The following is an 18,122-nucleotide window of genomic DNA, read 5'->3' as shown; positions in this document are numbered from 1 at the left end:
GGATAATCAATATATTATATTTTGTGAAATACACACACACATGTGCACACACACAGGTGGCAAGAAATCAGTCACTTTTTAACCGTATGGATATGTTCTTCACAATGAAGTTAAGACATTGAGTGCTTCACTGTTAAATAGTATAATCATTATAATCTTTAATATGTCTCTAGTATTTCTGAAATATTTTCCCCTACTTTAATATCCACAGTGAGTTTTCAAAGTAAAGGAGTTATACCAGTGAATGCCACTTCTAGTGTGGATGTCAATGGTACTACATTTCCTGAACAAAAAACATTAGCATACAATTTTTTATTATTTTCTTTCCAGTAATATCATCTTCCTACACGTAAATACACAAATTGCTAAAACAAGGAAAAAAAAAAAAAACGAATTGTACCAATTACATTTGCACACACATTCCTATCTTCAGAAACTCAGCCTAACATGCAATAATTCTTAGACTCTAAGGCTTTGAAATAAATGTATTAGGTAATATTCTATTTGGACAGTTATTTTTTTTTCATACTGATGAGAAGACAGAAACATATACCACTGATCACAGATGACATAAAGAAGTTGGGAATATGGCAGAAACAAACTTAGGGAGAATTAATCAACTGGGGGGATTTGTTGCCAGGAAAGCTCTCCCACTCACCCACTTGAATATCGCTTGGAGATCAAGAGATCTCACACTTGGACGGGTGTGGTGGTTGCTTGTAACAAGGCATTTTGGGTGGCTGAGGTGGGCAGATCACTTGAGGCCAGGAGTCAGGCACTAGCCTGGCCAACATGGTGAAATCCCATCTCTACCAAAAATGCAAAAATTTAGCTGGGCATGGTGGCGTTCACCTAAGGTTCCAGATACTTGAAAGGCTGAGGCAGGAGAATTACTTCAACTTGGGAGGTGGAGGTTGCAATGAGCTGAGATCGTGCCATTGCACTCCAGCCTGGGCAACAGAGTGAGACTCTGTCTCAAAAAAAAAAAAAAAAAAAAGACCCCCCCCCACACTTAAATTTGCACAAACTCTAATGTGATCCTAGGTGCGCTTGGAAACTCCCAACTGCACACTTGACAGTGCCAGTGTCTCTCCACTACATGTTCTTACCAGGCTTCTTAAATTTGGACTACAGAAGAACCATGGCTGTGGCTGCCATTCTGATTCTTAGCTAGAAATGTGTGTTTGTCAATACTCTGGCAAATCTTCAGTTTCAAGTGGTGTGATGCAATAGCATTGGAATTAGTTTTAAAAGTCCATGATTTGCACTAAACGAGAAGAGGATTCCAGACACTCAAACAAATCCCTAGGCAAAGAAAATTTTTTCTCTCTTTCAGTTTCTCTCTATAGGCAAACCTACATACCTACCCTATTTTCTCACAGTGCTATCCTGGGTCTAACATCTGTTCTTGATTAAATGACTCCTGTGCCCTTTTTTTTTTTTTTTATTTTTCAGTAGTCAAGAATTGAAACTTCCTTATCTAACATTCTCTTTTCTTTATACAGTCAGGTTGTTCTGTTGCTTTCTCTTTCTATTGATTTTAATAAATACTTGTCTTGTGACTGAATGAGAAGGATATCTTCAATTAAATGGTCTCATTAATTACCATTAGTGCTATGCTTAAAATTTTTATGACAAAAGTGTATATCTCCGTGCTGTTCTTCTTTCGGTGCTCCTCATTCACTCCTTTAACTCCTACATATATGTAGGGTAAATGTGTATATACATGTATACTTATGCACACACATATATGTGTGTGTATATATAGATATGTACCAGTATATGAGTATGTATATATGTATATGAATATATATGTATGTATATGTAGGAGTGTGTGTGTGTGTGTGTGTGTGTGTAAGAATTAAAGGAATCAAACATGAGAATATATAAAATTTATAAAGATATCTATACCTTTGTATATAATGTTCCATCATACATAAAGGATGATTTGAATCAATGACAGAAAAGTACTATCTATGATTGAGTGAAGTTTCAGAAATTAATTTTATGATATGAAATAATTTGAGCAGCAAGGCAGATATTCTGATTCAAACTAACTCTGAGATTCATATAATTATCAACATTATAGCTAGTTCATTTTTCTATTTAATTAGAGTTACACAATGGGCAACGTTGTGTGGAAACAATTTAACTGAGTCTTTCAGTCTTGGGATCTTCTAGAGGTTGAAGCCAAGATGTTGGCTGCAATGAATTGGAGGCTGGACTGGAGCTGCATTATCAGCTTCTGAACTTGCTCATCTGTCTTCCAGAGTCTTCAGTCCCTCAATTTGTCAGCCTTTTCGTGTGGCTTCTCAGGCCCAGAGCAAGTGATAGGAGTAAGAGTGAATGAGAGCGTGAAAGGGAGCGAATGCTCAAGATTCCACTCCCTCTTCCATGGCCTGGTCTCAGAGTCAGACATCACTTGTTTTATATTAATTTAGGAAATTGCTTTATCAAGCCCTCACTCATTAAAAGGGATTGCAAAAGTACGCGAATGCGAAGAGGCAAGGATCTCTGTGGGCTATGCTGAAAGCTGGCTACCACACCTGGGACTTTTTCTATTTACCAAAGTTATTGAATATTAACTTTTTATATTATACATATTTTATATGGTGCTTTAAACTTTTCTAATATTGAGCCAAATATTTTCTTTGATTTTACATGTAATCATTTATTTTCTAAATAATGAGAGATTTTCCTCTTGCTTATACATACATACATACATACATACGCCATTATGTTTTTTCCTTACCCCATTGCTTTGCTAATGATGCTAATAGTGTAGAGAAGAGATAATAGTGAGAAACTTCTTTGCTTTTTTCTTGATTTTACCGGTAGTTACACCAATAGTTTACTATTAATTGTGTCAGTGTGGTTAATTTTTTTTGTTTTTGGTAAATATCCTTTGTCAAGATTACTACAGATCAAAAGTTTCTTTATATGTCTAGTTTACTGTTTTAGATGAATAGGTGTTGGATACTTCTCATAGCTATTGAGATAACGATATTGTTTTTCTTACTAGTTTAGTCATCAAATATTTACTGAGTGGACATCACAGACAAAGCACTCTTAGATAACAGAATAAATTGAATAAAACTGTTCATTACGCTGCATAATTGGGACAATAGTGTGTCATACTGAGTTTTTATACATTTTGCTGTCATATTTATTCAGTCATTACATATATACATATGGATATTTGTTAAAATTTGTTAAAGATGTCACTATTCACAAAGGTTTTTTCCTTTAATATAGAGCTAGTTTGTAAAAGCAGCTTGACAGTTTCCAAAAATGTTCTCTGTTCTTGATCAGTTGCTAGAAAAGAGCAAATATTTACTCCTTGGTTAGGTAGAACTCATTTGATAATTCTTGTGGATGGATGGTTGGCTGCCGTAATGACTAATTTTATCTGTCAGCTTGACCGCCCAAGCATTTCTTCAAACATGATTCTGGGTGTGTCTGTGAGAGTTTCTGGACAGCATTAACATTTCACCTTTAGTAGGTATATCATTTTTGAAATGATAAGATGATTAGAATAGAAAACAGATTCATGGTTGTCAGGTATTAGATATAGAAAGTGTGGAGAGGAAGTGAGGTGATGTTGTAAAAGGATGCAGGGGGATACTTTGGACGAAACTGTCCTGTATCTTTACGTGAAAATGATGTTAGCATTGAGGAAAAACTGGGTCAAGTGTATATGAAGCCTCTGTGTTTCATTTTTTACATCTGCATGTGAATCTACAATTTTGTCAAAATCAAAAGGTGTAAAAAGGATAAAAAATAGAATTGGTTCTCTGAATAAAGCAGATTATTCTTCCTAACATGTGAACCACATCCAATCAATTGAAGGTCTGAATAGAAGGAAAAGGCTGATCTTCCCATGAGTAAAGAGAAATTCCTTTTTCCTGCCTGCCAGGAACCCTGCATGGGTTCAGACTCAAACTGAAACTTGGATGTATTTGAGTCTTTTGCCACTTGAGTAGGTGAGGAACACTTCTGTGTTTTAATTGCCACAAACAGTCGTTCAAATTTCCAACTGCCTCAACAAAAGCCATATTAATTTTTTAGTTTGTTTTCAGAATTGTTCCAAATGAGGGCTACCTATTATATGTCTTGTAAATCTCCTTAGTGTATAAATTTCCATTCGAAATGGGATGTCCCTGTGTTATAAACAAAATTGTTTTTCCTATATAAAATCTCGTAATCTGGATTTTGCTGAATGCATTTGCATGGTGTGTTTAACCACATTTCTGTGCCCTCAGTATTTCTGGTAAACCAGCAATTTGATTGTGATGGTCTAAGTATTTTTGCTCCTCCACCCCACTAAATTCATGTGTTGAAACCTATTTCTCAATGTGATGGTATTAGGAAGCAGAGTATTTTAGGAGGTGATTAAGTGAAGGGGATTAGTACCCTTACACAAGTGTCCTATGTGACATTGTTTTCCTCTTCAGCTGTGTGAAGTTACAATGGGGAGGCAAACTTCTATGGAAAAAAGGGGCCATCACTAAACACCGAATCTACCAATACATTCATCATGAACAACCAGCATGAAGAGCTGTGATTTTTATAAGTTACCCAGTCAATGGTATTTAGTTATAGCAGACAAAGACATTAATTTAAAATAATATGTTGAACCAGTGCATATGAATTTTTTTCTTTCAGATTACATAGGTTGTATGTTCAGGAGGTACATACTCTCTAGCCAGCTCTCAGTTCTGTATTTTGTGATGTTTGCCACCATTTGTTCTCAATTTCCAGACATTATTATGCCTTTGGGTAGCAAAGTGGTAATACTTGAATTATATTCTTTCTTCTTTATTCACTCACAGGAATACTTCTATAAAGATAAACTCCTTATGTATTATTTGGGCACTGAAGTTTTAGTATACATATGTAACTAATTTATGTGGTATTATGAATTACAGTTTAAAAAAGGAACCAAGTAAAAATTAAGTTTTCTATCACCAGTTTTCAAAATAATGAGATGTATCATTGAAAATGAGAAGGGAGAACACTCCAATAGTGATTTATTTGTTACCATTTTTTTTTCCTTATGAACTGATGAATTAAAGCATAGGAAATGTTTAAATTTTGATGGTTGGGTTGTTCACTGCTGCTGATTTGATCATAATTTCTAGTATTTTTCAGAAAATATTTTTCACCATTAAATACGAATTCATGCAGATGTTTCCATGCATATGGCTAAATTTTCTTCGTGTGTACTTATCATAATAGTATTTTGCCACAGGCTGAATGTAGAAGCAGATATGACAATTCAGTAATTATCTATCAAGGCAGACATTTACAAGAATTGCAAAATTCTGACAGGGACATTTGCTCACCAATTTTTTTCATCTTGGAAAGTGTAGTAATAGTTATAAATAAAGATGCAAGATGACACTCTTTATTTTGATTCTACATGTGAAGATAATTTCATTTGAATTTAAAATAATAATAGGAAGAAAAATATAAGGAAACAAAGAGTATTAATCCTCACTGTAGAAAATGAAAGAAGTGTCTTCTTCCTCTTTTTTCTCAGATCTTTTACTTTAGAAAACTTGTATTATAAGTTATTATGAGTTCCGTCTCTGTCTCTTTAAAATGTAAACATTTTAAAAATCTAATTAAGCCTTCTACCAGCTTTAAGACCCAGAAATGTATTTTTGTAGTGCATCAACCAACTCTTTGAAATGTAACCAGTAAGGAAGATAGCTTCTGTATCTTTCAGTTTATGTGGGAAAGTAAGAGCATACATTTACTTTAGCAGGCTTCTCTTCCAAGTTGCAGGGCTACATTTTGTTATAAAGGTAGGAAAAAATTATTTTTCCATTGTATAAAGCCTTTTAGCTAACGTAGATGGTCATCTCAGCTGCCAAGTGAATTTGAGATGACCTCTGTGACAAATTTTGCTGCCAAGTCCCCTAACAAGGATTTGTTATTATTTATCTTATGAGCATGTATATAGTGGGTTGTATCTGCTTGGCTATAGAAAAACAGGCTTTTCTATCTTTGTCATCTTTTTGTGACTTGTCTGTGATATGCATCACATTCTGGCTTCATCCTTATTCAACGACATATTGCTCTTCTTTTTTATTATAATTTCAATTTATATTTTAGATGGGAGGGTTCACGTGCAGGTTTGTCACAGCGGTATTGCATAAGGCTGAGGTTTGGGGTATGAATGGCCCCATCACCTAGGTAGTGAGCACAGTATCCAACAGGTCGATTTTCAGCCCTCACACCCCTTCTCTCTCCCCCTGTTGGTAGTTCTCAGTGTTTATTGTTTCTATCTTTATGTCCAATTGTACCCAATATTTAGATCTCACTGGCTAGTAAGAATATTCTAAATACTCAAAGGCAATGACAACAATGGCAAAGGCAAAAAATTGAGAAGTGGAACTCATTAAAGGAGACTTTCTGCACAGAAAAGGAAACTATCAACAGCATAAAGAGACAATCTATAGAATAAGAAAAAATATTTACAAACCGTGCATCCAACTAAGGTAGTATTCAGAATCTAAAAGAAACTTGAACAAACGAACAAGCAAAAAACAAGTAAGTCCATTAAAAATTGTCTTCTCAAAAGAAGACATACAAGTGACCAAAAAGCCTGAAAAAATGTTCATCATCACTCATTATCACAGAAGAGCAAATCAAAACCATAATCGATGCCACATCACACCAGTCAGAATGGGTGTTATTAAAATCTCAGAAAGTAACAGACGTTGATGAGGCTGCAGAGAAAAAGGAACATTTACATACTGTTGATGGAAATGTAAACTAACTCAGCCACAGAGGAAAGGAGCATGGAGAGTTCTCAAAGAACACAAAACAGAAGTACTATTTGACCCAGCAACCCATTTCTCTGTATACAACACAAACAAAACAAATCGTTCTACCAGAAAGACACATGCACTCATCTGTTCATTGTGGCACTATTCACAATAGCAAAGACATGAAAACAAAACAAAACAAAAAACTAGTTGACCATCAATAGTAGATTGAATAAAGAAAACATGGTACATGCATGCCATGGAATACTACACAATCATAAAAAGAATGAAATCATGAATTTCACAGCAACATACATGCAGCTGGAAGCCATTATCCTAAGAGAATTAATGCAGAAACAGAAAACCAAATTCTGCATGTTCTCTTTTTCTTCTGTCTTTAGAAACGTTTCTCTGAATCAAAAGAGATTTTTTTAAAAAAATTATGCCCCTAACAACAACAAAAGCTTTATGAGACGTAAATGCAACCTTTTATTCTTGTTTGTTGTACATGAAAGTAATGTTCTCAAATTGTAGAAGGAAGTAGGTTGCATGTGAGCACAGTTAATGATAGATTGTCAATTTTGCAATGCTAGGAATTTTCCTGTTGCTTGCAAGATTCAAAAATATTGCTTAACGTATTTTGAGTTTCTCTTCTCTTTTCCTTCCTTTCATCTAAAAGATTTCTTTTGTTTTTTTTTTTTTTTATTTTTCTTTGCCCTCGTAGTCCCTGTCCTGCTCATGTTCAACACTATTTTCTTTATAATGAAATTCTCCTGAAAATTTATTTGTTTTGCATTCGATCCTAGAGCTGAGGAGTTATTTTACTAGATCCTCAAAATTTCCTTTGTACTCACTCACAAATGCATTGGAGTGTACAGAATCCCTCATCATATCAACTGCAGATCTTAAATAAGCAACCCCCATTTTCCAATGAGTACCTGTTAGATCTTGCAGGATTTCCCCACCTGCAAGTGTAGAATTTGCCCATTTACTTCAGTCTTCTTTCTTCTGCACAGATTCTGATACCATGCAGGTCTTGCAGCTTTTGAGGTCAGTGAACATACACACTTATTTGTCAGGGGGTTATTTTGATTGTTTGTTTGCATAATTATCTTAGTTACTGTTTTGGGGTGGGATAAGGGAAAATTAGGGAGATTAAAAGATTAAAAACTAGGCTAACACCACTTCCACCTATCCAATATCCTCATCAATAGTTGTATTTGGAAACTGGTGTCACTTTCTTCTAAAAACCAATAATTGCTTCATATTTTATACCTTTCTCCTAACTTCTCCCTTCCTGTCTTTTGATTTGATGTTGTCTCTGTGTGTATCAAAGATGAAGCCACTCTGATTTTTCCTGCTGTTATAGGAAATGTGATTTTTAGACCTGAGAGCAAGAAAGCGCCTTCTATTCTTAAAGTATTTTAATCACATTTGGCCTATTTCTTTAATTCCATTCTGAAATTAAGTCATATCTATATTTGACATAATTTTTTTCCCTCCAAATATCTCATTTATTTGCTCTAATTATTTTTTTTTCTTTTTGCATTATTATTTTCTTATTCAGTTTTCTGGTTCACTGAATATGTTTTTGGTGCTAATGATTTAATTATGGTTATTTCTGATGTGATTTAAATCACAGCTGCTTTTTATGATTATTAAATTTATTTTCTATACACTCAGCTCAGCTCATTTGTTATTTCCTGTTGTGGTTTTATCAAAATTAAGATTATTTTACAATGTTTATGTCTGTGTTAACAGATAGTTGTTAAAGAATATATTTTGTTTAAATTAAAATCCTGATTTTTATACAAATATAAATTGAACAAATGTCAAAAGTTTTAGTTAACTTATTAATTAATAAGGGAACAAGAAATATCTTACAACTAGTTCAACAGAGATTTCAAAAAACACCCACTGGCACAAACACACACACACCATCAATTGTGCTAAAATAAATTTACAAATACAAAATTTATAAAATTTTTCAAAGACTGGAAAAAATCAGAAAGTATTGCCTTAATATTTTGCATTTCTTTTAAAAAATTACAAATGCTTGCCTTGCATTTTTTTTCTCATTTCTCATTTTTCCTACCCTCTTTTCTTGTCTTAATATATGTATGTATATACATATATATATATATATGCTTTAATACACTGTATGTATTTTCTTGCCTTATATATTCATATTTAAGTACATATATAACTACATATATTTAAGACAAGATATATAGTGTATTAAAATACATATCTAGCTATCGATCTATCTATACATGTAAGACAAGAAAAAATATATATATATATTATATTCCATGCAGATTGGGATAGAAATAAATTCATTCAATAATGATATTACCCCTCCATATTTTATATTATTGCTCAAATGTTTAGGTAGTTTTAACCATGTTCTAATATTGTTTCATTTTAGTAAGTTTCAGAGAGAGACAGAGAGAAGGGAAAACCCCTCTACTTTTTTATCTTTTAAACCAATATTTAACTGGTTCAACAGTCTTATATTAAAGACAGCAGCCGATACAAAAATTTGCTTTCCATTTAATGTTTTTACAAAGCTAATTTTACTAGCCATTGAAGAAATAGTCCAACTATTGAATATATGACCATGGTTTTTATTGTACCAGAAAATTTGTATTTTGTTAGAAACAATGAAAATTGCATAAAGTTGCTATTGGAGTTGAATCAGAATCTTTCAGGACTGCTTGTAAAAAAATATCTTTCATTTAAAAATAATAATTCTCTTCTTATTTAAGTGATAGGTCTTTGGGACTTACAGCTTTGATTACTCCTAAAGAGTAGAAGTCCTAGGCCGGGCGCGGTGGCTCAAGCCTGTAATCCCAGCACTTTGGGAGGCCGAGGCGGGTGGATCACGAGGTCGAGAGATCAAGACCATCCTGGTCAACATGGTGAAACCCCGTCTCTACTAAAAATACAAAAAAATTAGCTGGGCATGGTGGCACGTGCCTGTAATCCCAGCTACTCAGGAGGCTGAGGCAGGAGAATTGCCTGAACCCAGGAGGCGGAGGTTGCGGTGAGCCGAGATCGCGCCATTGCACTCCAGCCTGGGCAACAAGAGCGAAACTCCGTCTCAAAAAAAAAAAAAAAAAAAAAAAAAAAGAGTAGAAGTCCTTGTGTTATTTAGAGTGGAGGAAATAATTCAAGCTTTGAGATAAGGCATACCTACTTCTTTAGCTGCTGAGTTGGGAGGGCACCTTGAATTTTGAAGAGGTCATAGAGATAAATACAACAGATGATCATACTCTAGAAGTGTCCATACTTATTTTATTTTCCCCTACTCACTCCAGCCTACAATTTCAGTTTGGTTCATGACTAGAAATATATTTACAGATTCACAGAGTCCATAGATAAAACAGATTTATTCAGTTGCACTGCACATTTAATATCTGCTACACCAAAGTATTTATACTCTATCTGAGAAAAACACTCATAGGAATTGTTTAGAGAGCTTTGAATCAGAGTTTTAGAACATTTGGATTATGTGGATTAAAAAATGTATTTTTATATGTTCAATAAAATAAAATCTCAAAAGCCATTTTCACACCCTAAACATTTTTCAAGATTCATAAATAATTTTTTAAGCACAGTAATGTTACTATAACTCCTTTTACTATGAATAAGCACCTGCTAATTTTTGCAGCAAAAAAGGAAGCAACTCTGGGTGATATGTGATCATATAGTAACAAATGAATGCAAAGAAAATGTTACTTCTTTGAAGTCAAAAGGGACAACTGATTTACATACACACATAAGGAATATTTTAAAAATCGTATAAAATCTAATTTGTTACTGTAGAAGATTTAATATGCCTACAAATATATGTTTTTACATTGTTCTTTTACACATTAGTTGGATTTAAAGTGCTACATTTACATATCTGATTCTTACAAGCTTTGTACATTTATATTACATTTCACTTTGATCGATCATTTGAATTAAACAAATTGATGTATTAGCAATACACATTTGATATCAGTAAAATAGAATAATATGGATAGACACAGCTATAGGTCAAGAAAACATGCATGCATGCACACTCATAAAAACACACACATTCATTTTCACGTCAATTTGGTTTGGCTCCAACTTTACCACACAGCAGCGACAAAAATTGAAAAAGAGTGCCCATGATTGTAATGAACACTTTATAGAAACACGCTCTTCAGAATAGCATATGGTACTTTCATTCAAATTCACTGCAGGATGAGGAAAGAGCTTCGCAATTGAGTATTAGGGGAAATAAATAGCTGTCCAGGGTTCTTTAAGTATAGGAAAAGGCATTGGGATAAAAAAAATAAAGCTATACTGAAACACACGAGTTACACTAAATGTCTTTTTCCTGCTGGGAAAAAATTGCCTAGGGATATTTTAGTTTAATCAATTACACACTTAGCGGCACTGGTAATCTTTCTTCCCCTTTGCCTTTTCTTCCGTGTTTCCTTTCTCCTTTCCTTTCCCTTTTCATTTTCTTTACCCTTTCCTTTCCTTTCATCTTCTCTTCTTTCCTCTTCTCCTCCCCTCCCTCCTCTTACCTCCCTTCCCCTTTTCTTGGCTTTATTATTTTGCTTTCTTTCTTCCTTGCTTTTTAATCAGGCACAAAGAGCTATCCATATAATAGTATCTACTTTCATGAGGCTTTCATTCTGCCCACCAATAACAAAAATTTGTATTAATTAAACAATTTTAGACATAAAACTTCAACAGCATATATTTAAATATATTTCTGTAATAAAAAATGTAAATCAAGTTGTAAGTAGTTATTTTATGTGTCTAGTAATTATTTTTTTCAATGAAAATTGAGACTGATCTCTGTTCTACTAACCTGGCAGAGTTGCTATCAGCTTCACTTCAGAAAAACTTAATTGCAAGTCCCATATACAGATGATGAGCTCCAATCAGAAATATCTCTGAATACAAACCTTCTCAATCACGGTGCTAAAAGTCATCCAGAAATGCAAGATAGCGATAAAGATTTTCAATCTGGCTAGGAAAAAAAAATATAAGCATAAAAAGTTGAGAACTGGCTGGGTATGTGGCTTGCTCTTATAATCCCAGCATTTTGACAGACCAAGGCAAGAAAGTCACTTGAAACCAGGAGTTTGAGGCCAGTCTGGGCAACATGGCAAGACACTGTTTCTGCAAAAACATTTAAAATACAATAATTTAGCCAGGCATGTTGGTGCATGCCTGTTGTCCTAGTTACTTAGGAGGCTGAGGCAGGAGGATCACTTCGACCCAGGAATTCAATTAGTGAGCCATGATTGCACCACTGCATTTCAGCCTGCACAGAACTCCAGGGCAGCAGAACTAGAGCCTGTCTAAAAATAAAAATAACTTAATTCATTAAAAAGTTGAGAAGTGTGACAAAACCATGTAGAAAAAAAATAATCTAGGTCTAAGTTCTTATGTGGACACTAGGCTGCCTGTGTAAAAGTCATGTATTTTTCTGGTCAAATGCAGATGCCTAGGCCCACACCTGGATTTATGTAATCAATATTTGTAATAAGTTTGTTAATTCTCTTAGGTACTAGGAATCATTTAGGTAAATTCTAGGAAGTTGTTAACTGCATTACAATTTCTCATGGGTGGCAAACAGATCTATAAATAAACTTCAAAGACTTACCAACAAATCTCCCAAGTTGAAAGTCCTCAACATGCATGCTACATGCCAGTTGGCTCTGCAGGACATTCCTTCATGTCCAGTAATAGTCAAGGCAGACACTATGCTTGCAGCTCTGGAGTTCTCTATGTAATGACAGAACTGAGAAATTTAACAATTCCTTTTTTATCTGGGGAATTACAAAATCTTTCTGGTGTATTACATTTTATAGATTTGTTCTATATCCATTAAGATAGACAGATGGATAGATTACTGTCACTTAAATGAGATTTTTGAGAGATGGTGCATATGTATTTTGATAACTGAACTGGATACATATTGTCATTAGTACTATCAGTAACAATAATACTTCTATTTATAATCACTGGGAAAATGTGGCTCATTACTGTAATCATTAGACATTCCAAAAGTGTTTTTGCATTAGTCCCTTTTCACACTGCTGTAAAGATACTACCTGAGAGTTGGTAATTTATTAAACAAAAGAGGTTTAATTGACACAGCTCTACTTGGCTAGGGAAGCCTCAGGAAACTTACAATCATGGCAGAAGATGAGGGGGAAGCAAGGCACGTCTTACATCAAGGCAGGAGAGACAGCACAAGAAGGAGACTGCGAAACATTTCTAAAACCATCAGCTCTTGTGAGAACTCACTCATTATTATGACAACAGCATGAGGGAAACCATCCCCATGATCCAATATCCTTCCACCAACTCTCTTCCTCAACATGTGGGGATTACAATTCGAGATGCGATTTGAATGCAGACGCAGAGCCAGACCCTATCAGTGATGCACCCATCCATATCCTAACTTCGGAAATATGTGTAACCATTTGTTTTGCTTCTCTATTAATAAAATCTCAACTCTTTATAAGTAGACTAGAAAAACACTTAACAGGTTATTATAACATTTATATTGTAACATACAAACAATACCTAGAAAACTAAAGGTAAAACACTTCTGGTCTTGTCAATATTGTGCCTAGAACACATTGTTTCGTGATACTAGCCTTTGCAGTCATCCTTGGTTAGGAAATTGATCTCAAAATGTGTGATTAAAGATAACAGTGGTTATGGCTTTGCTAATCAATAGGTAGAATTGAAATATCAATCAATGCCTAATCTGATAATTCTTCAGTTGATCTGTTTCTTTGTAAGATATTTGCATACAATATATATTTCATGTCTTTATCTGTTGGAAGCACATAATATTGTTTTTCAAATCAGTTACCAGTAGTTAATTTTCCTATTGCCTGAACTTCAGGAAATGATTTATCTGGGTTTACTTGCCATTGACCATGGCATTTCCATAAACAATAGAAAAAATATGTCAAAAATGTCTACATTGCTATAAATTGTGGCTCTTCTATTGGCTGAGAAAGAGCTAGAAAGATGCTAGGAAACAAAATTTAATGCATTAGATAGTCCTCATAATTTCTAGAAATTGATTTTATCTCTACCACAGGACTTTATTCTTGATGCTTAAAGGCATATACAGATATTTTCTCAGGAAGTAGAAATTTGGGTATGTGCTGAAGCAGGCCTCTTCTTCTTTTTTTTTTTTTTTGAGACGGAATTTTGCTCTTGTTACCCAGGCTGGAGTGCAATGGCACGATCTCGGCTCACTGCAACCTCCGCCTCCTGGGTTCAGGCAATTCTCCTGCCTCAGCCTCCTGAGTAGCTGGAATTACAGGCACATGCCACCATGCCCAGCTAATTTTTTGTAGTTTTAGTAGAGACGGGGTTTCACCATGTTGACCAGGATGAACTCGATTTCTTGACCTCGTGATCCACCCGCCTCGGCCTCCCAAAGTGCTGGGATTACAGGCATGAGCCACCGAGCCTGGCGAAGCAGGCCTCTTCTAACAGAGTCATAGTCATCTGGAATACATGGGAATTAAGAGATCTTGGACTTACTTTTGATATCTTATACATGTCATTTCAACGATTAAAAAAAAATGTCTTTTTTCCCCATGCAATACTACATCTGATTTGTTGCAAAATTGTCTAATATTGCCACAAATGAGACAGAAAATATTAAGGGTTGGAAGAGCACTTTGGAGAAAATATCTGTGTTTTAAGTGCAAAATGACATCTGATAAAGATATTAATTGAAAGATTAAGGAGGAGGCTGGACGATGGGGATATTAAATTAGGATTCAATTGAATGCTTGCCCATATCATTTGAATGCAACTTTAGATTGCTTTGTAAATAAATATGTAAAGTAAATGTAACATCAATGTCTTCAGATTATTTTTCACATTATAGTATTATTTCATTAATAATAACTCTACAAATATGCCAACTAGGTGTTTTCTTCTTAAAATATGCCACTTGACTTCCATTGCAAATTCTGGAAATGTTGCTAAGACTAGACACCAATATTTTTGCAGATCTCTGATGCAATCTGTTACAAACATTACTTGATAAGAGAAAAAATATTTGGCCACTACTTGGTTAGGAAAGAACATGAATATCTACTGTGAACTATTAGAAAAAATAATTATTTTCTTTGAAAAAATATTTTAGTTGCCAAAGATAAAATATTATACATAGAATTCGATGCTTTCTGCTATTTGTTTATCTTATTTAGATGTAATAATTTTTTATTTAAAAAACTTAAAAATAGAAAGCATATTCAAAATAAGAAAATGTTCTATTTTTTATATTTTTGTATATCTCTCAAACAGGTAACATACATTATATCCAAAATTAACAGATTTTTCTAAGATTATATCAAGGATATGTACATAGCTTTCAGAATGTTAATTTTAAGCACTGCATAATGTTCTTTTTTATATTATCGCAATTTATTTAAATAACTTATCTTGACACTACACATCTGTTTCCAAAGATTTTCTCCTATTATAACTAATAACATCATAATTAAAATTATAAGAGGTTTGGACCATCTCTCGTTGATAGTCACCTACCTCAATGTGCACACCCTCTACCACTGCCCTACAGAAATTGTTTGGTTATTCACAGTCTCTCACCAAATAAGACCTGTGTCCAGGGTACTAGCTTCTCCTGTCACTTGAGCTTACACTAAAGATGTGAAATTTGGTGTAGAAGCCTGAGCCTTAATGCTTCAAGGTATATGACTTTAAGCCTATTCTGTAGCTGTTACAATGCAGCCAAAGAGAAGAACAGTGATTATTAAACAGAGTTGGGGAAATCCTAAAGTTACAAAAGATGGAGTGATTGTTGCACACTCAGTGAACTTAGAAGGTAAATATAAAAATATTGGAGCTAAACCTGTTCAAGATGTTTCCACTAACGGAAATGAAGAGATTGGGGATTGCATCACGACTGCTACTGTACTGGCATGCCCTATTGTCAAGGAAGGCTTTGAGAAAATTAGCAAAAGTGCTAAACTAGTGAAAATCAGGAGACAGGTTATGTTAGCTGTTGATTCTGTAATTGCGGAACTTAGGAAGCAGTCTAAGCCAGTGTCAACTCTTGAAGAAACTGCTCAGTTCACTATGATTTCCTCAAACAGAGAGAAAGAAATTGGCCACGTATTTCTTATGCAATGAATAAGGCTGGAAGAAAGGGTGTCATCACAGTAAATAATGGAAAAACATTGAATGTTGAACTAGAAATTATTGATGGCATGAGTTTTGATCAAGGCTATATTTCTCCTTTATTGATGCATCAGAAGGTGTATTACACTATGTGAAATAATATGTGAATTTCAAAATGTGTGTGTTCTACTGGGTGAAAAGAAAATTTCCAGTGTCCAGTTCATCATGCCTGGTCTTTAAATCACCCAATGCTCACTATAGGACCTTGGTCATAGTTGCTGAAAATGTTTTGTCTCATTTTTTGAGACGCAGTCTTGCTCTGTCGCCAGGCTGGAGTGCAGTAGTGCAATCTCAGCTCACTGCAACCTCCATTTCCCAGGTTTAAGTGATTCTTCCACCTCAGCCTCCTGAGTAGCTGGGACTACAGGTGTGTGCCACCACACCCAGCTAATTTTTTTTATTTTTAGTAGAAACAGGGTTTCACCATAGCCAGGATGGTCTCTATCTCTTGACCTCGTAATCTGCCTGCCTCGGCCTCCCGAAGTAGAGACAGGGTTTCACCATGTTGACCAGGATGTTCTTGATCTTTTGACCTTGTGATCCACCAGCCTCAGCCTCCCAAAGTACTGGGATTATAGATGTAAACCCTCACACCAGGCCACCAATGTTTGATCTTTATTAGTGATTTCAAGTCTGGAATGCGCCAAGCAATGCAACAACCCTCTCCCAGAACAATAAACTCCTTGAAAAGTAGCTATTGTAGCATTAAGGATATCTGTAACATTGTCCTTCTTTTCATTGACTTTGACATCACTTGTCCCACCAAGCTTCAGGACAGCTACTGCATCTGAATGTTTGGCCAGATATTCATTCAATTTTTTCTTTTTTTCTTTTTTTTTTGAAATGGAGTCTTGCTCTGTTTCCAGGCTGTAGTGTAGTGGCATGATCTCAGCCCACTGCAAACTCCAACTCCCTGGTTCAAGCAATTCTCCTGCCTCGGTCTCCCAAGTAGCTGTGATTACAGTCACATGCCACCATGCCCGGCTAAGTTTTGTATTTTTAGTAGAAACGGGGTTTCACCATCTTGGCCAGGATGATCTCAATCTCCTGACCTCGTAATTCACCTGCCTCAGACTCCTAAAGTGCTGGGATTACAGGTGTGAGCCATGGCACTCAGTCCAGTTTTTCCATTTTGTATTCACTAGTTGTGATATCGGACTGGTTGATTGTCTTGGATACACTTTTCAAATTGAGCTTTGTCATCATTTCCTTTTAAGAGGATAGCATCATCTTTGGTCACAGTGACCTCTCCAATTCTAATCATGAGGCTGAGCAAGATTTAGGGTCAATCCCTCTTGTTCAAACACTTCATCACCAACAGCAGGAGCCATATCTTTAAGAAAAGAAAAGAAGCTCCGTCTCTACTAAAAATACAAAAATTAGCTGGACATGGTGGCACGTGCCTGTAGTCCCAGCTACTTGGGAGGCTGAGGCAGGAGAATTGCTTGAACTCAAGAGGGAAAGGTGGCAGTGAGCCGAGATCGCACCATTGCACTACAGCCCGGGTAACAAGAGCAAAACTCCGTTTCAGAAAAACAAAACAAAACAAAACAAACGTTGGTATATATATTATTAAACGTTGGTATATATGTATTAAGACTACTCAAAGTTTCTACAATGGCTATGGCTAAAAATGCAGGTATTGAATAATCTTTGAAAGTTAAGATGATGCAAAGATCTTCAGATGTTTGTTATGACACTATGCTTTGGGATTTTATGAATATGGTGGGAAAAGGAATCATTGGAGAACCACTTTACTGGAAGCTGCTGAAATGCTTTGACTACAGCAGAGGGTGTAGTGACAGAAACACCTAAAAAAAGAGAAGGACCCAGATATGAGTGCAATGGTAGGAATGGGAAGTGGTAAAAGAGGTGGTGTGTTTTAACTTCTAGAACAGCACTTCACCATTATGAATGAACTGTGACAGAAAGCTTAGTGTTCCTCACCAATAACTTCAGATAAGTCAGTTGAAAATGATAGGAGAAAAGGCTGGCTGATGTTTAAGAAATCACTGTAACCATCAGTGATCATTTTCATTGACAATATATAATGGTCTATTGCTGTCATTGTCTGTAAGATAATTTATTTTGAATTTTTGAATAAAAATA

The 18,122-nt window shown here is 35.0% G+C and overlaps 1 pseudogene; it reads left to right on the top strand.

The window, feature by feature from the left end:
- Window positions 1-3,395: 3,395 nt before the first annotated feature.
- Window positions 3,396-18,122, top strand: part of LOC101046296 (60 kDa heat shock protein, mitochondrial pseudogene) — a 32,232-nt pseudogene continuing 17,505 nt past the window's right edge.

The sequence above is a fragment of the Saimiri boliviensis genome, chromosome 1, assembly GCF_048565385.1.
Source record: "Saimiri boliviensis isolate mSaiBol1 chromosome 1, mSaiBol1.pri, whole genome shotgun sequence".
NCBI classification, from domain to species: Eukaryota; Metazoa; Chordata; class Mammalia; order Primates; family Cebidae; genus Saimiri; species Saimiri boliviensis.
The sequence above is the reverse complement of the archived record's forward strand: the minus strand, read 5'-3'. Positions and strand labels throughout refer to the sequence as shown.